Here is a 26,064-nt window from a genome sequence, read left to right on the forward strand (position 1 = left end):
CAAATCTGTTCTGTCTAAAAGAAGATTCAACTCTCTGAGTTGAATACACGCAACTCAAAGAAGTTACTGAGAATTCTTCTCTCTAGCATTAGATGAAGAAATCCCGTTTCCAACGAAACCCTCAAAGAGGTCCAAATATCCACATCCAGACGTTACAAACAGAGTGTTTCCACACTGCTCTATGGAAAGAAAGGTTAAACTCTGTGAGTGGTACGCACACATCACAAGGTGGTTTCTGAAAATGATTCTCTGTAGTTTTCATACGAAGATATTTCCTTTTCTTCCATTGGCTCCAAATTCCTTGAAATCTCCACTTGCAATTTCCGCAAAAAGAGTGTTTCAAATCTGCTCTGTCTAAAGGAAGGTTCAACTCTGTGAGTTGAGTACACGCAACCCAGGGAAGTTACTGAGAATTCTTCTGTCTAGCATTAGATGAAGAAATCCCGTTTCCAACGAAATCCTCAAGAGGTCCAAGTATCCACTTGCAGAAATTACAAACAGAATGTTTCCAAACTGCTCCATGAAAGAAAGGTTAAACTCTGTGAGTGGAACGCACACATCACAACGTGGTTTCTGAGAATGATTCTCTGGAATTTTTCTTGTAAGATATTTCGTTTTCTAACTTTGACAAGAAACCGCTTGAAATCTCCACTTGTAAATTTCACAAAAAGAGGGTTTCAAATCTGTTCTGTCTAAAAGAGGATTCAACTGTGTGAGATGAATACACTCAACCCAAAGTAGTTACTGAGAATTCTTCTGCTGAGCATTAGATGAAGAAATCCCGTTTCCAACGAAATCCTCAAAGAGGTCCAATTATCCACTTGCAGACGTTACAAACAGAGTGTTCCCAAACTGCTCTATGAAAAGAAAGGTTAAACGCTGTGAGTGGAACGCACACATCACAATGTGGTGGTTTCTGAGAATGATTCTCTCTAGTTTTTATAGGAAGATATTTCCTTTTCTGCCATTGGCCCCAAAGCGCATGAGATCTCCACTTGGAAATACCACAGAAAGAGTGTTTCAAATCTGCTCTGTCTCAAGGATGGTTCAACTCTGTGAGTTGAATACGTGCAACCCAAAGAAGTTACTGAGGATTCTTCTGTCTAGCATTGGATGAAGAAATCCCGTTTCCAACGAAATCCTCAAGAGGTCCAAATATCCACTTGCAGACTTTACAAACAGAGTGTTTCCAAACTGCTCCATGAAAGAAAGCTTAAACTCTATGAGTGGAACTCACACATCACAAGGTGGATTCTGAGAATGATTCTCTGGGATTTTGAAAGGATGATATTTCCTTTTCCACGTTTGACAACAAAGAGCTTGACATCTCCACTTGTAAATCCACAAAAAGAGTGTTTCAAATCTGTTCCGTCTAAAAGAAGGTTCAACTCTGTGAGTTGAATAAACGCAACCCAAAGTATTTACTGAGGATTCCTCTGTCTAGCATTAGATGAAGAAATCCCGTTTCCAATGAAATCCTCAAAGAGGTCCAAATATCCACTTGCAGATGTTACAAACAGAGTGTTTCCAAACTGCTCTATGAAAAGAAAAGTTAAACTCTGTGAGTGGAACACACACATCACAAGATGGTTTCTGAAAATGATTCTCTGTAGTTTTTACACGAAGATGTTTCCTTTTCTACCTGTGGTCGAAAAGCGCTTGAAATCTCCACTTGTAAATATGATCAAAAGAGTGTTTCAAATCTGTTCTGTCTAAAAGAAGATTCAACTCTCTGAGTTGAATACACGCAACTCAAAGAAGTTACTGAGAATTCTTCTCTCTAGCATTAGATGAAGAAATCCCGTTTCCAACGAAACCCTCAAAGAGGTCCAAATATCCACATCCAGACGTTACAAACAGAGTGTTTCCACACTCCTCTATGGAAAGAAAGGTTAAACTCTGTGAGTGGTACGCACACATCACAAGGTGGTTTCTGAGAATGATTCTCTCTAGTTTATATAAGAAGATATTTCCTTTTCTACCTGTGGCCGAAAAGCGCTTGAAATCTCCACTTGCAAATTCGATAAAAAGAGTGTTTCAAATCTGCTCTCTGTAAAGGATGGTTCAACTCTGTGAGTTGAATACACGCAACTCAAAGAAGTTACTGAGAATTCTTCTGTGTAGCATTAGAAGAAGAAATCCCGTTTCCAACGAAATCCTCAAAGAAGTCCAATTATCCACTTGCAGACGTTACAGAGTGTTTCCAAACTGCTCTATGAAAAGAAAGGTTAAACGCTGTGAGTGGAACGCACACATCACAATGTGGTGGTTTCTGAGAATGATTCTCTCTAGTTTTTATAGGAAGATATTTCCTTTTCTGCCATTGGCCCCAAAGCGCATGAGATCTCCACTTGGAAATACCACAGAAAGAGTGTTTCAAATCTGCTCTGTCTCAAGGATGGTTCAACTCTGTGAGTTGAATACATGCAACCCAAAGAAGTTACTGAGGATTCTTCTGTCTAGCATTGGATGAAGAAATCCCGTTTCCAACGAAATCCTCAAGAGGTCCAAATATCCACTTGCAGACTTTACAAACAGAGTGTTTCCAAACTGCTCCATGAAAGAAAGCTTAAACTCTATGAGTGGAACTCACACATCACAAGGTGGATTCTGAGAATGATTCTCTGGGATTTTGAAAGGATGATATTTCCTTTTCCACGTTTGACAACAAAGAGCTTGACATCTCCACTTGTAAATCCACAAAAAGAGTGTTTCAAATCTGTTCCGTCTAAAAGAAGGTTCAACTCTGTGAGTTGAATAAACGCAACCCAAAGTATTTACTGAGGATTCCTCTGTCTAGCATTAGATGAAGAAATCCCGTTTCCAATGAAATCCTCAAAGAGGTCCAAATATCCACTTGCAGATGTTACAAACAGAGTGTTTCCAAACTGCTCTATGAAAAGAAAAGTTAAACTCTGTGAGTGGAACACACACATCACAAGATGGTTTCTGAAAATGATTCTCTGTAGTTTTTACACGAAGATGTTTCCTTTTCTACCTGTGGTCGAAAAGCGCTTGAAATCTCCACTTGTAAATATGATCAAAAGAGTGTTTCAAATCTGTTCTGTCTAAAAGAAGATTCAACTCTCTGAGTTGAATACACGCAACTCAAAGAAGTTACTGAGAATTCTTCTCTCTAGCATTAGATGAAGAAATCCCGTTTCCAACGAAACCCTCAAAGAGGTCCAAATATCCACATCCAGACGTTACAAACAGAGTGTTTCCACACTGCTCTATGGAAAGAAAGGTTAAACTCTGTGAGTGGTACGCACACATCAAAAGGTGGTTTCTGAGAGTGATTCTCTCTAGTTTATATAAGAAGATATTTCCTTTTCTACCTGTGGCCGAAAAGCGCTTGAAATCTCCACTTGCAAATTCGATAAAAAGAGTGTTTCAAATCTGCTCTCTGTAAAGGATGGTTCAACTCTGTGAGTTGAATACACGCAACTCAAAGAAGTTACTGAGAATTCTTCTGTGTAGCATTAGAAGAAGAAATCCCGTTTCCAACGAAATCCTCAAAGAAGTCCAATTATCCACTTGCAGACGTTACAGAGTGTTTCCAAACTGCTCTATGAAAAGAAAGGTTAAACGCTGTGAGTGGAACGCACACATCACAATGTGGTGGTTTCTGAGAATGATTCTCTCTAGTTTTTATAGGAAGATATTTCCTTTTCTGCCATTGGCCCCAAAGCGCAAGAGATCTCCACTTGGAAATACCACAGAAAGAGTGTTTCAAATCTGCTCTGTCTCAAGGATGGTTCAACTCTGTGAGTTGAATACATGCAACCCAAAGAAGTTACTGAGGATTCTTCTGTCTAGCATTGGATGAAGAAATCCCGTTTCCAACGAAATCCTCAAGAGGTCCAAATATCCACTTGCAGACTTTACAAACAGAGTGTTTCCAAACTGCTCCATGAAAGAAAGCTTAAACTCTATGAGTGGAACTCACACATCACAAGGTGGATTCTGAGAATGATTCTCTGGGATTTTGAAAGGATGATATTTCCTTTTCCACGTTTGACAACAAAGAGCTTGACATCTCCACTTGTAAATCCACAAAAAGAGTGTTTCAAATCTGTTCCGTCTAAAAGAAGGTTCAACTCTGTGAGTTGAATAAACGCAACCCAAAGTATTTACTGAGGATTCCTCTGTCTAGCATTAGATGAAGAAATCCCGTTTCCAATGAAATCCTCAAAGAGGTCCAAATATCCACTTGCAGATGTTACAAACAGAGTGTTTCCAAACTGCTCTATGAAAAGAAAAGTTAAACTCTGTGAGTGGAACACACACATCACAAGATGGTTTCTGAAAATGATTCTCTGTAGTTTTTACACGAAGATGTTTCCTTTTCTACCTGTGGTCGAAAAGCGCTTGAAATCTCCACTTGTAAATATGATCAAAAGAGTGTTTCAAATCTGTTCTGTCTAAAAGAAGATTCAACTCTCTGAGTTGAATACACGCAACTCAAAGAAGTTACTGAGAATTCTTCTCTCTAGCATTAGATGAAGAAATCCCGTTTCCAACGAAACCCTCAAAGAGGTCCAAATATCCACATCCAGACGTTACAAACAGAGTGTTTCCACACTGCTCTATGGAAAGAAAGGTTAAACTCTGTGAGTGGTACGCACACATCAAAAGGTGGTTTCTGAGAGTGATTCTCTCTAGTTTATATAAGAAGATATTTCCTTTTCTACCTGTGGCCGAAAAGCGCTTGAAATCTCCACTTGCAAATTCGATAAAAAGAGTGTTTCAAATCTGCTCTCTGTAAAGGATGGTTCAACTCTGTGAGTTGAATACACGCAACTCAAAGAAGTTACTGAGAATTCTTCTGTGTAGCATTAGAAGAAGAAATCCCGTTTCCAACGAAATCCTCAAAGAAGTCCAATTATCCACTTGCAGACGTTACAGAGTGTTTCCAAACTGCTCTATGAAAAGAAAGGTTAAACGCTGTGAGTGGAACGCACACATCACAATGTGGTGGTTTCTGAGAATGATTCTCTCTAGTTTTTATAGGAAGGTATTTCCTTTTCTGCCATTGGCCCCAAAGCGCATGAGATCTCCACTTGGAAATACCACAGAAAGAGTGTTTCAAATCTGCTCTGTCTCAAGGATGGTTCAACTCTGTGAGTTGAATACATGCAACCCAAAGAAGTTACTGAGGATTCTTCTGTCTAGCATTGGATGAAGAAATCCCGTTTCCAACGAAATCCTCAAGAGGTCCAAATATCCACTTGCAGACTTTACAAACAGAGTGTTTCCAAACTGCTCCATGAAAGAAAGCTTAAACTCTATGAGTGGAACTCACACATCACAAGGTGGATTCTGAGAATGATTCTCTGGGATTTTGAAAGGATGATATTTCCTTTTCCACGTTTGACAACAAAGAGCTTGACATCTCCACTTGTAAATCCACAAAAAGAGTGTTTCAAATCTGTTCCGTCTAAAAGAAGGTTCAACTCTGTGAGTTGAATAAACGCAACCCAAAGTATTTACTGAGGATTCCTCTGTCTAGCATTAGATGAAGAAATCCCGTTTCCAATGAAATCCTCAAAGAGGTCCAAATATCCACTTGCAGATGTTACAAACAGAGTGTTTCCAAACTGCTCTATGAAAAGAAAAGTTAAACTCTGTGAGTGGAACACACACATCACAAGATGGTTTCTGAAAATGATTCTCTGTAGTTTTTACACGAAGATGTTTCCTTTTCTACCTGTGGTCGAAAAGCGCTTGAAATCTCCACTTGTAAATATGATCAAAAGAGTGTTTCAAATCTGTTCTGTCTAAAAGAAGATTCAACTCTCTGAGTTGAATACACGCAACTCAAAGAAGTTACTGAGAATTCTTCTCTCTAGCATTAGATGAAGAAATCCCGTTTCCAACGAAACCCTCAAAGAGGTCCAAATATCCACATCCAGACGTTACAAACAGAGTGTTTCCACACTGCTCTATGGAAAGAAAGGTTAAACTCTGTGAGTGGTACGCACACATCACAAGGTGGTTTCTGAGAATGATTCTCTCTAGTTTATATAAGAAGATATTTCCTTTTCTACCTGTGGCCGAAAAGCGCTTGAAATCTCCACTTGCAAATTCGATAAAAAGAGTGTTTCAAATCTGCTCTCTGTAAAGGATGGTTCAACTCTGTGAGTTGAATACACGCAACTCAAAGAAGTTACTGAGAATTCTTCTGTGTAGCATTAGAAGAAGAAATCCCGTTTCCAACGAAATCCTCAAAGAAGTCCAATTATCCACTTGCAGACGTTACAGAGTGTTTCCAAACTGCTCTATGAAAAGAAAGGTTAAACGCTGTGAGTGGAACGCACACATCACAATGTGGTGGTTTCTGAGAATGATTCTCTCTAGTTTTTATAGGAAGATATTTCCTTTTCTGCCATTGGCCCCAAAGCGCATGAGATCTCCACTTGGAAATACCACAGAAAGAGTGTTTCAAATCTGCTCTGTCTCAAGGATGGTTCAACTCTGTGAGTTGAATACATGCAACCCAAAGAAGTTACTGAGGATTCTTCTGTCTAGCATTGGATGAAGAAATCCCGTTTCCAACGAAATCCTCAAGAGGTCCAAATATCCACTTGCAGACTTTACAAACAGAGTGTTTCCAAACTGCTCCATGAAAGAAAGCTTAAACTCTATGAGTGGAACTCACACATCACAAGGTGGATTCTGAGAATGATTCTCTGGGATTTTGAAAGGATGATATTTCCTTTTCCACGTTTGACAACAAAGAGCTTGACATCTCCACTTGTAAATCCACAAAAAGAGTGTTTCAAATCTGTTCCGTCTAAAAGAAGGTTCAACTCTGTGAGTTGAATAAACGCAACCCAAAGTATTTACTGAGGATTCCTCTGTCTAGCATTAGATGAAGAAATCCCGTTTCCAATGAAATCCTCAAAGAGGTCCAAATATCCACTTGCAGATGTTACAAACAGAGTGTTTCCAAACTGCTCTATGAAAAGAAAAGTTAAACTCTGTGAGTGGAACACACACATCACAAGATGGTTTCTGAAAATGATTCTCTGTAGTTTTTACACGAAGATGTTTCCTTTTCTACCTGTGGTCGAAAAGCGCTTGAAATCTCCACTTGTAAATATGATCAAAAGAGTGTTTCAAATCTGTTCTGTCTAAAAGAAGATTCAACTCTCTGAGTTGAATACACGCAACTCAAAGAAGTTACTGAGAATTCTTCTCTCTAGCATTAGATGAAGAAATCCCGTTTCCAACGAAACCCTCAAAGAGGTCCAAATATCCACATCCAGACGTTACAAACAGAGTGTTTCCACACTGCTCTATGGAAAGAAAGGTTAAACTCTGTGAGTGGTACGCACACATCACAAGGTGGTTTCTGAAAATGATTCTCTGTAGTTTTCATACGAAGATATTTCCTTTTCTTCCATTGGCTCCAAATTCCTTGAAATCTCCACTTGCAATTTCCGCAAAAAGAGTGTTTCAAATCTGCTCTGTCTAAAGGAAGGTTCAACTCTGTGAGTTGAGTACACGCAACCCAGGGAAGTTACTGAGAATTCTTCTGTCTAGCATTAGATGAAGAAATCCCGTTTCCAACGAAATCCTCAAGAGGTCCAAGTATCCACTTGCAGAAATTACAAACAGAATGTTTCCAAACTGCTCCATGAAAGAAAGGTTAAACTCTGTGAGTGGAACGCACACATCACAACGTGGTTTCTGAGAATGATTCTCTGGAATTTTTCTTGTAAGATATTTCGTTTTCTAACTTTGACAAGAAACCGCTTGAAATCTCCACTTGTAAATTTCACAAAAAGAGGGTTTCAAATCTGTTCTGTCTAAAAGAGGATTCAACTGTGTGAGATGAATACACTCAACCCAAAGTAGTTACTGAGAATTCTTCTGCTGAGCATTAGATGAAGAAATCCCGTTTCCAACGAAATCCTCAAAGAGGTCCAATTATCCACTTGCAGACGTTACAAACAGAGTGTTCCCAAACTGCTCTATGAAAAGAAAGGTTAAACGCTGTGAGTGGAACGCACACATCACAATGTGGTGGTTTCTGAGAATGATTCTCTCTAGTTTTTATAGGAAGATATTTCCTTTTCTGCCATTGGCCCCAAAGCGCATGAGATCTCCACTTGGAAATACCACAGAAAGAGTGTTTCAAATCTGCTCTGTCTCAAGGATGGTTCAACTCTGTGAGTTGAATACGTGCAACCCAAAGAAGTTACTGAGGATTCTTCTGTCTAGCATTGGATGAAGAAATCCCGTTTCCAACGAAATCCTCAAGAGGTCCAAATATCCACTTGCAGACTTTACAAACAGAGTGTTTCCAAACTGCTCCATGAAAGAAAGCTTAAACTCTATGAGTGGAACTCACACATCACAAGGTGGATTCTGAGAATGATTCTCTGGGATTTTGAAAGGATGATATTTCCTTTTCCACGTTTGACAACAAAGAGCTTGACATCTCCACTTGTAAATCCACAAAAAGAGTGTTTCAAATCTGTTCCGTCTAAAAGAAGGTTCAACTCTGTGAGTTGAATAAACGCAACCCAAAGTATTTACTGAGGATTCCTCTGTCTAGCATTAGATGAAGAAATCCCGTTTCCAATGAAATCCTCAAAGAGGTCCAAATATCCACTTGCAGATGTTACAAACAGAGTGTTTCCAAACTGCTCTATGAAAAGAAAAGTTAAACTCTGTGAGTGGAACACACACATCACAAGATGGTTTCTGAAAATGATTCTCTGTAGTTTTTACACGAAGATGTTTCCTTTTCTACCTGTGGTCGAAAAGCGCTTGAAATCTCCACTTGTAAATATGATCAAAAGAGTGTTTCAAATCTGTTCTGTCTAAAAGAAGATTCAACTCTCTGAGTTGAATACACGCAACTCAAAGAAGTTACTGAGAATTCTTCTCTCTAGCATTAGATGAAGAAATCCCGTTTCCAACGAAACCCTCAAAGAGGTCCAAATATCCACATCCAGACGTTACAAACAGAGTGTTTCCACACTCCTCTATGGAAAGAAAGGTTAAACTCTGTGAGTGGTACGCACACATCACAAGGTGGTTTCTGAGAATGATTCTCTCTAGTTTATATAAGAAGATATTTCCTTTTCTACCTGTGGCCGAAAAGCGCTTGAAATCTCCACTTGCAAATTCGATAAAAAGAGTGTTTCAAATCTGCTCTCTGTAAAGGATGGTTCAACTCTGTGAGTTGAATACACGCAACTCAAAGAAGTTACTGAGAATTCTTCTGTGTAGCATTAGAAGAAGAAATCCCGTTTCCAACGAAATCCTCAAAGAAGTCCAATTATCCACTTGCAGACGTTACAGAGTGTTTCCAAACTGCTCTATGAAAAGAAAGGTTAAACGCTGTGAGTGGAACGCACACATCACAATGTGGTGGTTTCTGAGAATGATTCTCTCTAGTTTTTATAGGAAGATATTTCCTTTTCTGCCATTGGCCCCAAAGCGCATGAGATCTCCACTTGGAAATACCACAGAAAGAGTGTTTCAAATCTGCTCTGTCTCAAGGATGGTTCAACTCTGTGAGTTGAATACATGCAACCCAAAGAAGTTACTGAGGATTCTTCTGTCTAGCATTGGATGAAGAAATCCCGTTTCCAACGAAATCCTCAAGAGGTCCAAATATCCACTTGCAGACTTTACAAACAGAGTGTTTCCAAACTGCTCCATGAAAGAAAGCTTAAACTCTATGAGTGGAACTCACACATCACAAGGTGGATTCTGAGAATGATTCTCTGGGATTTTGAAAGGATGATATTTCCTTTTCCACGTTTGACAACAAAGAGCTTGACATCTCCACTTGTAAATCCACAAAAAGAGTGTTTCAAATCTGTTCCGTCTAAAAGAAGGTTCAACTCTGTGAGTTGAATAAACGCAACCCAAAGTATTTACTGAGGATTCCTCTGTCTAGCATTAGATGAAGAAATCCCGTTTCCAATGAAATCCTCAAAGAGGTCCAAATATCCACTTGCAGATGTTACAAACAGAGTGTTTCCAAACTGCTCTATGAAAAGAAAAGTTAAACTCTGTGAGTGGAACACACACATCACAAGATGGTTTCTGAAAATGATTCTCTGTAGTTTTTACACGAAGATGTTTCCTTTTCTACCTGTGGTCGAAAAGCGCTTGAAATCTCCACTTGTAAATATGATCAAAAGAGTGTTTCAAATCTGTTCTGTCTAAAAGAAGATTCAACTCTCTGAGTTGAATACACGCAACTCAAAGAAGTTACTGAGAATTCTTCTCTCTAGCATTAGATGAAGAAATCCCGTTTCCAACGAAACCCTCAAAGAGGTCCAAATATCCACATCCAGACGTTACAAACAGAGTGTTTCCACACTCCTCTATGGAAAGAAAGGTTAAACTCTGTGAGTGGTACGCACACATCACAAGGTGGTTTCTGAGAATGATTCTCTCTAGTTTATATAAGAAGATATTTCCTTTTCTACCTGTGGCCGAAAAGCGCTTGAAATCTCCACTTGCAAATTCGATAAAAAGAGTGTTTCAAATCTGCTCTCTGTAAAGGATGGTTCAACTCTGTGAGTTGAATACACGCAACTCAAAGAAGTTACTGAGAATTCTTCTGTGTAGCATTAGAAGAAGAAATCCCGTTTCCAACGAAATCCTCAAAGAAGTCCAATTATCCACTTGCAGACGTTACAGAGTGTTTCCAAACTGCTCTATGAAAAGAAAGGTTAAACGCTGTGAGTGGAACGCACACATCACAATGTGGTGGTTTCTGAGAATGATTCTCTCTAGTTTTTATAGGAAGATATTTCCTTTTCTGCCATTGGCCCCAAAGCGCATGAGATCTCCACTTGGAAATACCACAGAAAGAGTGTTTCAAATCTGCTCTGTCTCAAGGATGGTTCAACTCTGTGAGTTGAATACATGCAACCCAAAGAAGTTACTGAGGATTCTTCTGTCTAGCATTGGATGAAGAAATCCCGTTTCCAACGAAATCCTCAAGAGGTCCAAATATCCACTTGCAGACTTTACAAACAGAGTGTTTCCAAACTGCTCCATGAAAGAAAGCTTAAACTCTATGAGTGGAACTCACACATCACAAGGTGGATTCTGAGAATGATTCTCTGGGATTTTGAAAGGATGATATTTCCTTTTCCACGTTTGACAACAAAGAGCTTGACATCTCCACTTGTAAATCCACAAAAAGAGTGTTTCAAATCTGTTCCGTCTAAAAGAAGGTTCAACTCTGTGAGTTGAATAAACGCAACCCAAAGTATTTACTGAGGATTCCTCTGTCTAGCATTAGATGAAGAAATCCCGTTTCCAATGAAATCCTCAAAGAGGTCCAAATATCCACTTGCAGATGTTACAAACAGAGTGTTTCCAAACTGCTCTATGAAAAGAAAAGTTAAACTCTGTGAGTGGAACACACACATCACAAGATGGTTTCTGAAAATGATTCTCTGTAGTTTTTACACGAAGATGTTTCCTTTTCTACCTGTGGTCGAAAAGCGCTTGAAATCTCCACTTGTAAATATGATCAAAAGAGTGTTTCAAATCTGTTCTGTCTAAAAGAAGATTCAACTCTCTGAGTTGAATACACGCAACTCAAAGAAGTTACTGAGAATTCTTCTCTCTAGCATTAGATGAAGAAATCCCGTTTCCAACGAAACCCTCAAAGAGGTCCAAATATCCACATCCAGACGTTACAAACAGAGTGTTTCCACACTGCTCTATGGAAAGAAAGGTTAAACTCTGTGAGTGGTACGCACACATCAAAAGGTGGTTTCTGAGAGTGATTCTCTCTAGTTTATATAAGAAGATATTTCCTTTTCTACCTGTGGCCGAAAAGCGCTTGAAATCTCCACTTGCAAATTCGATAAAAAGAGTGTTTCAAATCTGCTCTCTGTAAAGGATGGTTCAACTCTGTGAGTTGAATACACGCAACTCAAAGAAGTTACTGAGAATTCTTCTGTGTAGCATTAGAAGAAGAAATCCCGTTTCCAACGAAATCCTCAAAGAAGTCCAATTATCCACTTGCAGACGTTACAGAGTGTTTCCAAACTGCTCTATGAAAAGAAAGGTTAAACGCTGTGAGTGGAACGCACACATCACAATGTGGTGGTTTCTGAGAATGATTCTCTCTAGTTTTTATAGGAAGGTATTTCCTTTTCTGCCATTGGCCCCAAAGCGCATGAGATCTCCACTTGGAAATACCACAGAAAGAGTGTTTCAAATCTGCTCTGTCTCAAGGATGGTTCAACTCTGTGAGTTGAATACATGCAACCCAAAGAAGTTACTGAGGATTCTTCTGTCTAGCATTGGATGAAGAAATCCCGTTTCCAACGAAATCCTCAAGAGGTCCAAATATCCACTTGCAGACTTTACAAACAGAGTGTTTCCAAACTGCTCCATGAAAGAAAGCTTAAACTCTATGAGTGGAACTCACACATCACAAGGTGGATTCTGAGAATGATTCTCTGGGATTTTGAAAGGATGATATTTCCTTTTCCACGTTTGACAACAAAGAGCTTGACATCTCCACTTGTAAATCCACAAAAAGAGTGTTTCAAATCTGTTCCGTCTAAAAGAAGGTTCAACTCTGTGAGTTGAATAAACGCAACCCAAAGTATTTACTGAGGATTCCTCTGTCTAGCATTAGATGAAGAAATCCCGTTTCCAATGAAATCCTCAAAGAGGTCCAAATATCCACTTGCAGATGTTACAAACAGAGTGTTTCCAAACTGCTCTATGAAAAGAAAAGTTAAACTCTGTGAGTGGAACACACACATCACAAGATGGTTTCTGAAAATGATTCTCTGTAGTTTTTACACGAAGATGTTTCCTTTTCTACCTGTGGTCGAAAAGCGCTTGAAATCTCCACTTGTAAATATGATCAAAAGAGTGTTTCAAATCTGTTCTGTCTAAAAGAAGATTCAACTCTCTGAGTTGAATACACGCAACTCAAAGAAGTTACTGAGAATTCTTCTCTCTAGCATTAGATGAAGAAATCCCGTTTCCAACGAAACCCTCAAAGAGGTCCAAATATCCACATCCAGACGTTACAAACAGAGTGTTTCCACACTGCTCTATGGAAAGAAAGGTTAAACTCTGTGAGTGGTACGCACACATCACAAGGTGGTTTCTGAGAATGATTCTCTCTAGTTTATATAAGAAGATATTTCCTTTTCTACCTGTGGCCGAAAAGCGCTTGAAATCTCCACTTGCAAATTCGATAAAAAGAGTGTTTCAAATCTGCTCTCTGTAAAGGATGGTTCAACTCTGTGAGTTGAATACACGCAACTCAAAGAAGTTACTGAGAATTCTTCTGTGTAGCATTAGAAGAAGAAATCCCGTTTCCAACGAAATCCTCAAAGAAGTCCAATTATCCACTTGCAGACGTTACAGAGTGTTTCCAAACTGCTCTATGAAAAGAAAGGTTAAACGCTGTGAGTGGAACGCACACATCACAATGTGGTGGTTTCTGAGAATGATTCTCTCTAGTTTTTATAGGAAGATATTTCCTTTTCTGCCATTGGCCCCAAAGCGCATGAGATCTCCACTTGGAAATACCACAGAAAGAGTGTTTCAAATCTGCTCTGTCTCAAGGATGGTTCAACTCTGTGAGTTGAATACATGCAACCCAAAGAAGTTACTGAGGATTCTTCTGTCTAGCATTGGATGAAGAAATCCCGTTTCCAACGAAATCCTCAAGAGGTCCAAATATCCACTTGCAGACTTTACAAACAGAGTGTTTCCAAACTGCTCCATGAAAGAAAGCTTAAACTCTATGAGTGGAACTCACACATCACAAGGTGGATTCTGAGAATGATTCTCTGGGATTTTGAAAGGATGATATTTCCTTTTCCACGTTTGACAACAAAGAGCTTGACATCTCCACTTGTAAATCCACAAAAAGAGTGTTTCAAATCTGTTCCGTCTAAAAGAAGGTTCAACTCTGTGAGTTGAATAAACGCAACCCAAAGTATTTACTGAGGATTCCTCTGTCTAGCATTAGATGAAGAAATCCCGTTTCCAATGAAATCCTCAAAGAGGTCCAAATATCCACTTGCAGATGTTACAAACAGAGTGTTTCCAAACTGCTCTATGAAAAGAAAAGTTAAACTCTGTGAGTGGAACACACACATCACAAGATGGTTTCTGAAAATGATTCTCTGTAGTTTTTACACGAAGATGTTTCCTTTTCTACCTGTGGTCGAAAAGCGCTTGAAATCTCCACTTGTAAATATGATCAAAAGAGTGTTTCAAATCTGTTCTGTCTAAAAGAAGATTCAACTCTCTGAGTTGAATACACGCAACTCAAAGAAGTTACTGAGAATTCTTCTCTCTAGCATTAGATGAAGAAATCCCGTTTCCAACGAAACCCTCAAAGAGGTCCAAATATCCACATCCAGACGTTACAAACAGAGTGTTTCCACACTGCTCTATGGAAAGAAAGGTTAAACTCTGTGAGTGGTACGCACACATCACAAGGTGGTTTCTGAAAATGATTCTCTGTAGTTTTCATACGAAGATATTTCCTTTTCTTCCATTGGCTCCAAATTCCTTGAAATCTCCACTTGCAATTTCCGCAAAAAGAGTGTTTCAAATCTGCTCTGTCTAAAGGAAGGTTCAACTCTGTGAGTTGAGTACACGCAACCCAGGGAAGTTACTGAGAATTCTTCTGTCTAGCATTAGATGAAGAAATCCCGTTTCCAACGAAATCCTCAAGAGGTCCAAGTATCCACTTGCAGAAATTACAAACAGAATGTTTCCACACTGCTCCATGAAAGAAAGGTTAAACTCTGTGAGTGGAACGCACACATCACAACGTGGTTTCTGAGAATGATTCTCTGGAATTTTTCTTGTAAGATATTTCGTTTTCTAACTTTGACAACACACCGCTTGAAATCTCCACTTGTAAATTTCACAAAAAGAGGGTTTCAAATCTGTTCTGTCTAAAAGAGGATTCAACTGTGTGAGATGAATACACTCAACCCAAACTAGTTACTGAGAATTCTTCTGCTGAGCATTAGATGAAGAAATCCCGTTTCCAACGAAATCCTCAAAGAGGTCCAAATATCCACTTGCAGATGTTACAAACAGAGTGTTCCCAAACTGCTCTATGAAAAAGAAAGGTTAAACTCTGTGAGTGGAATGCACACATCACAACGTGGTTCCTGAGAATGATTCTCTGTAGTTTTTATACGAAGATATTTCCTTTCCTCCCTGTGGCCGAAAGGCGCTTGAAATCTCCACTTGTAAATTCGATAAAAAGAGTGTTTCAAATCTGTTCTGTCTAAAAGAAGATTCAACTCTCTGAGTTGAATACACGCAACTCAAAGAAGTTACTGAGAATTCTTCTGTCTAGCATTAGATGAAGAAATCCCGTTTCCAACGAAATCCTCAAAGAGCTCCAATTATCCACTTGCAGACGTTACAAACAGAGTGTTTCCAAACTGCTCTATGAACAGAAAGGTTAAACGCTGTGAGTGGAACACTCACATCACAAAGTGCTTTCTGAGAATGATTCTCTCTAATTTATATAGGAAGATATTTCCTTTTCTACAATTCGCCCCAAAGTGCTTGAAATCTCCACTTGCAAATTCCACAAAAAGAGTGTTTCAAATCTCCTCTCTCTAAAGGAAGGTTCAACTCTGTGAGCTGAACACACGCAACCCAAAGAAGTTGGTGCGGATTCTTCTGTCTAGCACTAGATGAAGAAAACACATTTCCAACGAAATCCTCAAGACGTCCAAATATCCACTTGCAGAATTTACAAACAGAGTGTTTCCAAACTGCTCCATGAAAGAAAGGTTAAACTCTATGTGTGGAATGCACACATCAAAACGTGGTTTCTCAGAATGATTCTCTGGAGATTTTATAGGAAGACATTTCCTTTTCTAACTTTCACATCAAAGCGCTTGAAATCTCCACTTGTAAATTCCACAAAAAGAGTGTTTCAAATCTGTTCTGTCTCAAAGAAGGTTCAACTCTGTGAGTTGCATACACCCAACCCAAAGCAGTTACTGAGAATTATTCTGTCTAGCATTAGATGAAGAAATCCCGTTTACAACGAAATCCTCAAGGAGGTCCAATTATCCACTTGCAGACGTTACTAACAGAGTGTTTCCGAACTGCACTATGAAAAGAAAGGTTAAACTCTGTGAGTGGAACGCACACATCACAAAGTGGTTTCTGAGAATGATTCTCTCTAGTTTATATAAGAAGATATTTCCTTTTCTACCTGTGGCCGAAAAGCGCTTGAAATCTCCACTTGCAAATTCGATAAAAAGAGTGTTTCAAATCTGCTCTCTGTAAAGGATGGTTCAACTCTGTGAGTTGAATACACGCAACTCAAAGAAGTTACTGAGAATTCTTCTGTGTAGCATTAGAAGAAGAAATCCCGTTTCCAACGAAATCCTCAAAGAAGTCCAATTATCCACTTGCAGACGTTACAGAGTGTTTCCAAACTGCTCTATGAAAAGAAAGGTTAAACGCTGTGAGTGGAACGCACACATCACAATGTGGTGGTTTCTGAGAATGATTCTCTCTAGTTTTTATAGGAAGATATTTCCTTTTCTGCCATTGGCCCCAAAGCGCATGAGATCTCCACTTGGAAATACCACAGAAAGAGTGTTTCAAATCTGCTCTGTCTCAAGGATGGTTCAACTCTGTGAGTTGAATACATGCAACCCAAAGAAGTTACTGAGGATTCTTCTGTCTAGCATTGGATGAAGAAATCCCGTTTCCAACGAAATCCTCAAGAGGTCCAAATATCCACTTGCAGACTTTACAAACAGAGTGTTTCCAAACTGCTCCATGAAAGAAAGCTTAAACTCTATGAGTGGAACTCACACATCACAAGGTGGATTCTGAGAATGATTCTCTGGGATTTTGAAAGGATGATATTTCCTTTTCCACGTTTGACAACAAAGAGCTTGACATCTCCACTTGTAAATCCACAAAAAGAGTGTTTCAAATCTGTTCCGTCTAAAAGAAGGTTCAACTCTGTGAGTTGAATAAACGCAACCCAAAGTATTTACTGAGGATTCCTCTGTCTAGCATTAGATGAAGAAATCCCGTTTCCAATGAAATCCTCAAAGAGGTCCAAATATCCACTTGCAGATGTTACAAACAGAGTGTTTCCAAACTGCTCTATGAAAAGAAAAGTTAAACTCTGTGAGTGGAACACACACATCACAAGATGGTTTCTGAAAATGATTCTCTGTAGTTTTTACACGAAGATGTTTCCTTTTCTACCTGTGGTCGAAAAGCGCTTGAAATCTCCACTTGTAAATATGATCAAAAGAGTGTTTCAAATCTGTTCTGTCTAAAAGAAGATTCAACTCTCTGAGTTGAATACACGCAACTCAAAGAAGTTACTGAGAATTCTTCTCTCTAGCATTAGATGAAGAAATCCCGTTTCCAACGAAACCCTCAAAGAGGTCCAAATATCCACATCCAGACGTTACAAACAGAGTGTTTCCACACTGCTCTATGGAAAGAAAGGTTAAACTCTGTGAGTGGTACGCACACATCACAAGGTGGTTTCTGAGAATGATTCTCTCTAGTTTATATAAGAAGATATTTCCTTTTCTACCTGTGGCCGAAAAGCGCTTGAAATCTCCACTTGCAAATTCGATAAAAAGAGTGTTTCAAATCTGCTCTCTGTAAAGGATGGTTCAACTCTGTGAGTTGAATACACGCAACTCAAAGAAGTTACTGAGAATTCTTCTGTGTAGCATTAGAAGAAGAAATCCCGTTTCCAACGAAATCCTCAAAGAAGTCCAATTATCCACTTGCAGACGTTACAGAGTGTTTCCAAACTGCTCTATGAAAAGAAAGGTTAAACGCTGTGAGTGGAACGCACACATCACAATGTGGTGGTTTCTGAGAATGATTCTCTCTAGTTTTTATAGGAAGATATTTCCTTTTCTGCCATTGGCCCCAAAGCGCATGAGATCTCCACTTGGAAATACCACAGAAAGAGTGTTTCAAATCTGCTCTGTCTCAAGGATGGTTCAACTCTGTGAGTTGAATACATGCAACCCAAAGAAGTTACTGAGGATTCTTCTGTCTAGCATTGGATGAAGAAATCCCGTTTCCAACGAAATCCTCAAGAGGTCCAAATATCCACTTGCAGACTTTACAAACAGAGTGTTTCCAAACTGCTCCATGAAAGAAAGCTTAAACTCTATGAGTGGAACTCACACATCACAAGGTGGATTCTGAGAATGATTCTCTGGGATTTTGAAAGGATGATATTTCCTTTTCCACGTTTGACAACAAAGAGCTTGACATCTCCACTTGTAAATCCACAAAAAGAGTGTTTCAAATCTGTTCCGTCTAAAAGAAGGTTCAACTCTGTGAGTTGAATAAACGCAACCCAAAGTATTTACTGAGGATTCCTCTGTCTAGCATTAGATGAAGAAATCCCGTTTCCAATGAAATCCTCAAAGAGGTCCAAATATCCACTTGCAGATGTTACAAACAGAGTGTTTCCAAACTGCTCTATGAAAAGAAAAGTTAAACTCTGTGAGTGGAACACACACATCACAAGATGGTTTCTGAAAATGATTCTCTGTAGTTTTTACACGAAGATGTTTCCTTTTCTACCTGTGGTCGAAAAGCGCTTGAAATCTCCACTTGTAAATATGATCAAAAGAGTGTTTCAAATCTGTTCTGTCTAAAAGAAGATTCAACTCTCTGAGTTGAATACACGCAACTCAAAGAAGTTACTGAGAATTCTTCTCTCTAGCATTAGATGAAGAAATCCCGTTTCCAACGAAACCCTCAAAGAGGTCCAAATATCCACATCCAGACGTTACAAACAGAGTGTTTCCACACTGCTCTATGGAAAGAAAGGTTAAACTCTGTGAGTGGTACGCACACATCACAAGGTGGTTTCTGAAAATGATTCTCTGTAGTTTTCATACGAAGATATTTCCTTTTCTTCCATTGGCTCCAAATTCCTTGAAATCTCCACTTGCAATTTCCGCAAAAAGAGTGTTTCAAATCTGCTCTGTCTAAAGGAAGGTTCAACTCTGTGAGTTGAGTACACGCAACCCAGGGAAGTTACTGAGAATTCTTCTGTCTAGCATTAGATGAAGAAATCCCGTTTCCAACGAAATCCTCAAGAGGTCCAAGTATCCACTTGCAGAAATTACAAACAGAATGTTTCCACACTGCTCCATGAAAGAAAGGTTAAACTCTGTGAGTGGAACGCACACATCACAACGTGGTTTCTGAGAATGATTCTCTGGAATTTTTCTTGTAAGATATTTCGTTTTCTAACTTTGACAAGAAACCGCTTGAAATCTCCACTTGTAAATTTCACAAAAAGAGGGTTTCAAATCTGTTCTGTCTAAAAGAGGATTCAACTGTGTGAGATGAATACACTCAACCCAAAGTAGTTACTGAGAATTCTTCTGCTGAGCATTAGATGAAGAAATCCCGTTTCCAACGAAATCCTCAAAGAGGTCCAAATATCCACTTGCAGATGTTACAAACAGAGTGTTCCCAAACTGCTCTATGAAAAAGAAAGGTTAAACTCTGTGAGTGGAATGCACACATCACAACGTGGTTCCTGAGAATGATTCTCTGTAGTTTTTATACGAAGATATTTCCTTTCCTCCCTGTGGCCGAAAGGCGCTTGAAATCTCCACTTGTAAATTCGATAAAAAGAGTGTTTCAAATCTGTTCTGTCTAAAAGAAGATTCAACTCTCTGAGTTGAATACACGCAACTCAAAGAAGTTACTGAGAATTCTTCTGTCTAGCATTAGATGAAGAAATCCCGTTTCCAACGAAATCCTCAAAGAGCTCCAATTATCCACTTGCAGACGTTACAAACAGAGTGTTTCCAAACTGCTCTATGAACAGAAAGGTTAAACGCTGTGAGTGGAACACTCACATCAGAAAGTGCTTTCTGAGAATGATTCTCTCTAATTTATATAGGAAGATATTTCCTTTTCTACAATTCGCCCCAAAGTGCTTGAAATCTCCACTTGCAAATTCCACAAAAAGAGTGTTTCAAATCTCCTCTCTCTAAAGGAAGGTTCAACTCTGTGAGCTGAACACACGCAACCCAAAGAAGTTGGTGCGGATTCTTCTGTCTAGCACTAGATGAAGAAAACACATTTCCAACGAAATCCTCAAGACGTCCAAATATCCACTTGCATAATTTACAAACAGAGTGTTTCCAAACTGCTCCATGAAAGAAAGGTTAAACTCTATGTGTGGAATGCACACATCAAAACGTGGTTTCTCAGAATGATTCTCTGGAGATTTTATAGGAAGACATTTCCTTTTCTAACTTTCACATCAAAGCGCTTGAAATCTCCACTTGTAAATTCCACAAAAAGAGTGTTTCAAATCTGTTCTGTCTCAAAGAAGGTTCAACTCTGTGAGTTGCATACACCCAACCCAAAGCAGTTACTGAGAATTATTCTGTCTAGCATTAGATGAAGAAATCCCGTTTACAACGAAATCCTCAAGGAGGTCCAATTATCCACTTGCAGACGTTACTAACAGAGTGTTTCCGAACTGCACTATGAAAAGAAAGGTTAAACTCTGTGAGTGGAACGCACACATCACAAAGTGGTTTCTGAGAATGATTCTCTCTAGTTTATATAAGAAGATATTTCCTTTTCTACCTGTGGCCGAAAAGCGCTTGAAATCTCCACTTGCAAATTCGATAAAAAGAGTGTTTCAAATCTGCTCTCTGTAAAGGATGGTTCAACTCTGTGAGTTGAATACACGCAACTCAAAGAAGTTACTGAGAATTCTTCTGTGTAGCATTAGAAGAAGAAATCCCGTTTCCAACGAAATCCTCAAAGAAGTCCAATTATCCACTTGCAGACGTTACAGAGTGTTTCCAAACTGCTCTATGAAAAGAAAGGTTAAACGCTGTGAGTGGAACGCACACATCACAATGTGGTGGTTTCTGAGAATGATTCTCTCTAGTTTTTATAGGAAGATATTTCCTTTTCTGCCATTGGCCCCAAAGCGCATGAGATCTCCACTTGGAAATACCACAGAAAGAGTGTTTCAAATCTGCTCTGTCTCAAGGATGGTTCAACTCTGTGAGTTGAATACATGCAACCCAAAGAAGTTACTGAGGATTCTTCTGTCTAGCATTGGATGAAGAAATCCCGTTTCCAACGAAATCCTCAAGAGGTCCAAATATCCACTTGCAGACTTTACAAACAGAGTGTTTCCAAACTGCTCCATGAAAGAAAGCTTAAACTCTATGAGTGGAACTCACACATCACAAGGTGGATTCTGAGAATGATTCTCTGGGATTTTGAAAGGATGATATTTCCTTTTCCACGTTTGACAACAAAGAGCTTGACATCTCCACTTGTAAATCCACAAAAAGAGTGTTTCAAATCTGTTCCGTCTAAAAGAAGGTTCAACTCTGTGAGTTGAATAAACGCAACCCAAAGTATTTACTGAGGATTCCTCTGTCTAGCATTAGATGAAGAAATCCCGTTTCCAATGAAATCCTCAAAGAGGTCCAAATATCCACTTGCAGATGTTACAAACAGAGTGTTTCCAAACTGCTCTATGAAAAGAAAAGTTAAACTCTGTGAGTGGAACACACACATCACAAGATGGTTTCTGAAAATGATTCTCTGTAGTTTTTACACGAAGATGTTTCCTTTTCTACCTGTGGTCGAAAAGCGCTTGAAATCTCCACTTGTAAATATGATCAAAAGAGTGTTTCAAATCTGTTCTGTCTAAAAGAAGATTCAACTCTCTGAGTTGAATACACGCAACTCAAAGAAGTTACTGAGAATTCTTCTCTCTAGCATTAGATGAAGAAATCCCGTTTCCAACGAAACCCTCAAAGAGGTCCAAATATCCACATCCAGACGTTACAAACAGAGTGTTTCCACACTGCTCTATGGAAAGAAAGGTTAAACTCTGTGAGTGCTACGCACACATCACAAGGTGGTTTCTGAAAATGATTCTCTGTAGTTTTCATACGAAGATATTTCCTTTTCTTCCATTGGCTCCAAATTCCTTGAAATCTCCACTTGCAATTTCCGCAAAAAGAGTGTTTCAAATCTGCTCTGTCTAAAGGAAGGTTCAACTCTGTGAGTTGAGTACACGCAACCCAGGGAAGTTACTGAGAATTCTTCTGTCTAGCATTAGATGAAGAAATCCCGTTTCCAACGAAATCCTCAAGAGGTCCAAGTATCCACTTGCAGAAATTACAAACAGAATGTTTCCAAACTGCTCCATGAAAGAAAGGTTAAACTCTGTGAGTGGAACGCACACATCACAACGTGGTTTCTGAGAATGATTCTCTGGAATTTTTCTTGTAAGATATTTCGTTTTCTAACTTTGACAAGAAACCGCTTGAAATCTCCACTTGTAAATTTCACAAAAAGAGGGTTTCAAATCTGTTCTGTCTAAAAGAGGATTCAACTGTGTGAGATGAATACACTCAACCCAAAGTAGTTACTGAGAATTCTTCTGCTGAGCATTAGATGAAGAAATCCCGTTTCCAACGAAATCCTCAAAGAGGTCCAAATATCCACTTGCAGATGTTACAAACAGAGTGTTCCCAAACTGCTCTATGAAAAAGAAAGGTTAAACTCTGTGAGTGGAATGCACACATCACAACGTGGTTCCTGAGAATGATTCTCTGTAGTTTTTATACGAAGATATTTCCTTTCCTCCCTGTGGCCGAAAGGCGCTTGAAATCTCCACTTGTAAATTCGATAAAAAGAGTGTTTCAAATCTGTTCTGTCTAAAAGAAGATTCAACTCTCTGAGTTGAATACACGCAACTCAAAGAAGTTACTGAGAATTCTTCTGTCTAGCATTAGATGAAGAAATCCCGTTTCCAACGAAATCCTCAAAGAGCTCCAATTATCCACTTGCAGACGTTACAAACAGAGTGTTTCCAAACTGCTCTATGAACAGAAAGGTTAAACGCTGTGAGTGGAACACTCACATCAGAAAGTGCTTTCTGAGAATGATTCTCTCTAATTTATATAGGAAGATATTTCCTTTTCTACAATTCGCCCCAAAGTGCTTGAAATCTCCACTTGCAAATTCCACAAAAAGAGTGTTTCAAATCTCCTCTCTCTAAAGGAAGGTTCAACTCTGTGAGCTGAACACACGCAACCCAAAGAAGTTGGTGCGGATTCTTCTGTCTAGCACTAGATGAAGAAAACACATTTCCAACGAAATCCTCAAGACGTCCAAATATCCACTTGCAGAATTTACAAACAGAGTGTTTCCAAACTGCTCCATGAAAGAAAGGTTAAACTCTATGTGTGGAATGCACACATCAAAACGTGGTTTCTCAGAATGATTCTCTGGAGATTTTATAGGAAGACATTTCCTTTTCTAACTTTCACATCAAAGCGCTTGAAATCTCCACTTGTAAATTCCACAAAAAGAGTGTTTCAAATCTGTTCTGTCTCAAAGAAGGTTCAACTCTGTGAGTTGCATACACCCAACCCAAAGCAGTTACTGAGAATTATTCTGTCTAGCATTAGATGAAGAAATCCCGTTTACAACGAAATCCTCAAGGAGGTCCAATTATCCACTTGCAGACGTTACTAACAGAGTGTTTCCGAACTGCACTATGAAAAGAAAGGTTAAACTCTGTGAGTGGAACGCACACATCACAAAGTGGTTTCTGAGAATGATTCTCTCTAGTTTATATAAGAAGATATTTCCTTTTCTACCTGTGGCCGAAAAGCGCTTGAAATCTCCACTTGCAAATTCGATAAAAAGAGTGTTTCAAATCTGCTCTCTGTAAAGGATGGTTCAACTCTGTGAGTTGAATACACGCAACTCAAAGAAGTTACTGAGAATTCTTCTGTGTAGCATTAGAAGAAGAAATCCCGTTTCCAACGAAATCCTCAAAGAAGTCCAATTATCCACTTGCAGACGTTACAGAGTGTTTCCAAACTGCTCTATGAAAAGAAAGGTTAAACGCTGTGAGTGGAACGCACACATCACAATGTGGTGGTTTCTGAGAATGATTCTCTCTAGTTTTTATAGGAAGATATTTCCTTTTCTGCCATTGGCCCCAAAGCGCATGAGATCTCCACTTGGAAATACCACAGAAAGAGTGTTTCAAATCTGCTCTGTCTCAAGGATGGTTCAACTCTGTGAGTTGAATACATGCAACCCAAAGAAGTTACTGAGGATTCTTCTGTCTAGCATTGGATGAAGAAATCCCGTTTCCAACGAAATCCTCAAGAGGTCCAAATATCCACTTGCAGACTTTACAAACAGAGTGTTTCCAAACTGCTCCATGAAAGAAAGCTTAAACTCTATGAGTGGAACTCACACATCACAAGGTGGATTCTGAGAATGATTCTCTGGGATTTTGAAAGGATGATATTTCCTTTTCCACGTTTGACAACAAAGAGCTTGACATCTCCACTTGTAAATCCACAAAAAGAGTGTTTCAAATCTGTTCCGTCTAAAAGAAGGTTCAACTCTGTGAGTTGAATAAACGCAACCCAAAGTATTTACTGAGGATTCCTCTGTCTAGCATTAGATGAAGAAATCCCGTTTCCAATGAAATCCTCAAAGAGGTCCAAATATCCACTTGCAGATGTTACAAACAGAGTGTTTCCAAACTGCTCTATGAAAAGAAAAGTTAAACTCTGTGAGTGGAACACACACATCACAAGATGGTTTCTGAAAATGATTCTCTGTAGTTTTTACACGAAGATGTTTCCTTTTCTACCTGTGGTCGAAAAGCGCTTGAAATCTCCACTTGTAAATATGATCAAAAGAGTGTTTCAAATCTGTTCTGTCTAAAAGAAGATTCAACTCTCTGAGTTGAATACACGCAACTCAAAGAAGTTACTGAGAATTCTTCTCTCTAGCATTAGATGAAGAAATCCCGTTTCCAACGAAACCCTCAAAGAGGTCCAAATATCCACATCCAGACGTTACAAACAGAGTGTTTCCACACTGCTCTATGGAAAGAAAGGTTAAACTCTGTGAGTGCTACGCACACATCACAAGGTGGTTTCTGAAAATGATTCTCTGTAGTTTTCATACGAAGATATTTCCTTTTCTTCCATTGGCTCCAAATTCCTTGAAATCTCCACTTGCAATTTCCGCAAAAAGAGTGTTTCAAATCTGCTCTGTCTAAAGGAAGGTTCAACTCTGTGAGTTGAGTACACGCAACCCAGGGAAGTTACTGAGAATTCTTCTGTCTAGCATTAGATGAAGAAATCCCGTTTCCAACGAAATCCTCAAGAGGTCCAAGTATCCACTTGCAGAAATTACAAACAGAATGTTTCCAAACTGCTCCATGAAAGAAAGGTTAAACTCTGTGAGTGGAACGCACACATCACAACGTGGTTTCTGAGAATGATTCTCTGGAATTTTTCTTGTAAGATATTTCGTTTTCTAACTTTGACAAGAAACCGCTTGAAATCTCCACTTGTAAATTTCACAAAAAGAGGGTTTCAAATCTGTTCTGTCTAAAAGAGGATTCAACTGTGTGAGATGAATACACTCAACCCAAAGTAGTTACTGAGAATTCTTCTGCTGAGCATTAGATGAAGAAATCCCGTTTCCAACGAAATCCTCAAAGAGGTCCAAATATCCACTTGCAGATGTTACAAACAGAGTGTTCCCAAACTGCTCTATGAAAAAGAAAGGTTAAACTCTGTGAGTGGAATGCACACATCACAACGTGGTTCCTGAGAATGATTCTCTGTAGTTTTTATACGAAGATATTTCCTTTCCTCCCTGTGGCCGAAAGGCGCTTGAAATCTCCACTTGTAAATTCGATAAAAAGAGTGTTTCAAATCTGTTCTGTCTAAAAGAAGATTCAACTCTCTGAGTTGAATACACGCAACTCAAAGAAGTTACTGAGAATTCTTCTGTCTAGCATTAGATGAAGAAATCCCGTTTCCAACGAAATCCTCAAAGAGCTCCAATTATCCACTTGCAGACGTTACAAACAGAGTGTTTCCAAACTGCTCTATGAACAGAAAGGTTAAACGCTGTGAGTGGAACACTCACATCACAAAGTGCTTTCTGAGAATGATTCTCTCTAATTTATATAGGAAGATATTTCCTTTTCTACAA

This window comes from Gorilla gorilla, chromosome Y, assembly GCF_029281585.2.
Source record: "Gorilla gorilla gorilla isolate KB3781 chromosome Y, NHGRI_mGorGor1-v2.1_pri, whole genome shotgun sequence".
Taxonomy (NCBI): Eukaryota; Metazoa; Chordata; class Mammalia; order Primates; family Hominidae; genus Gorilla; species Gorilla gorilla.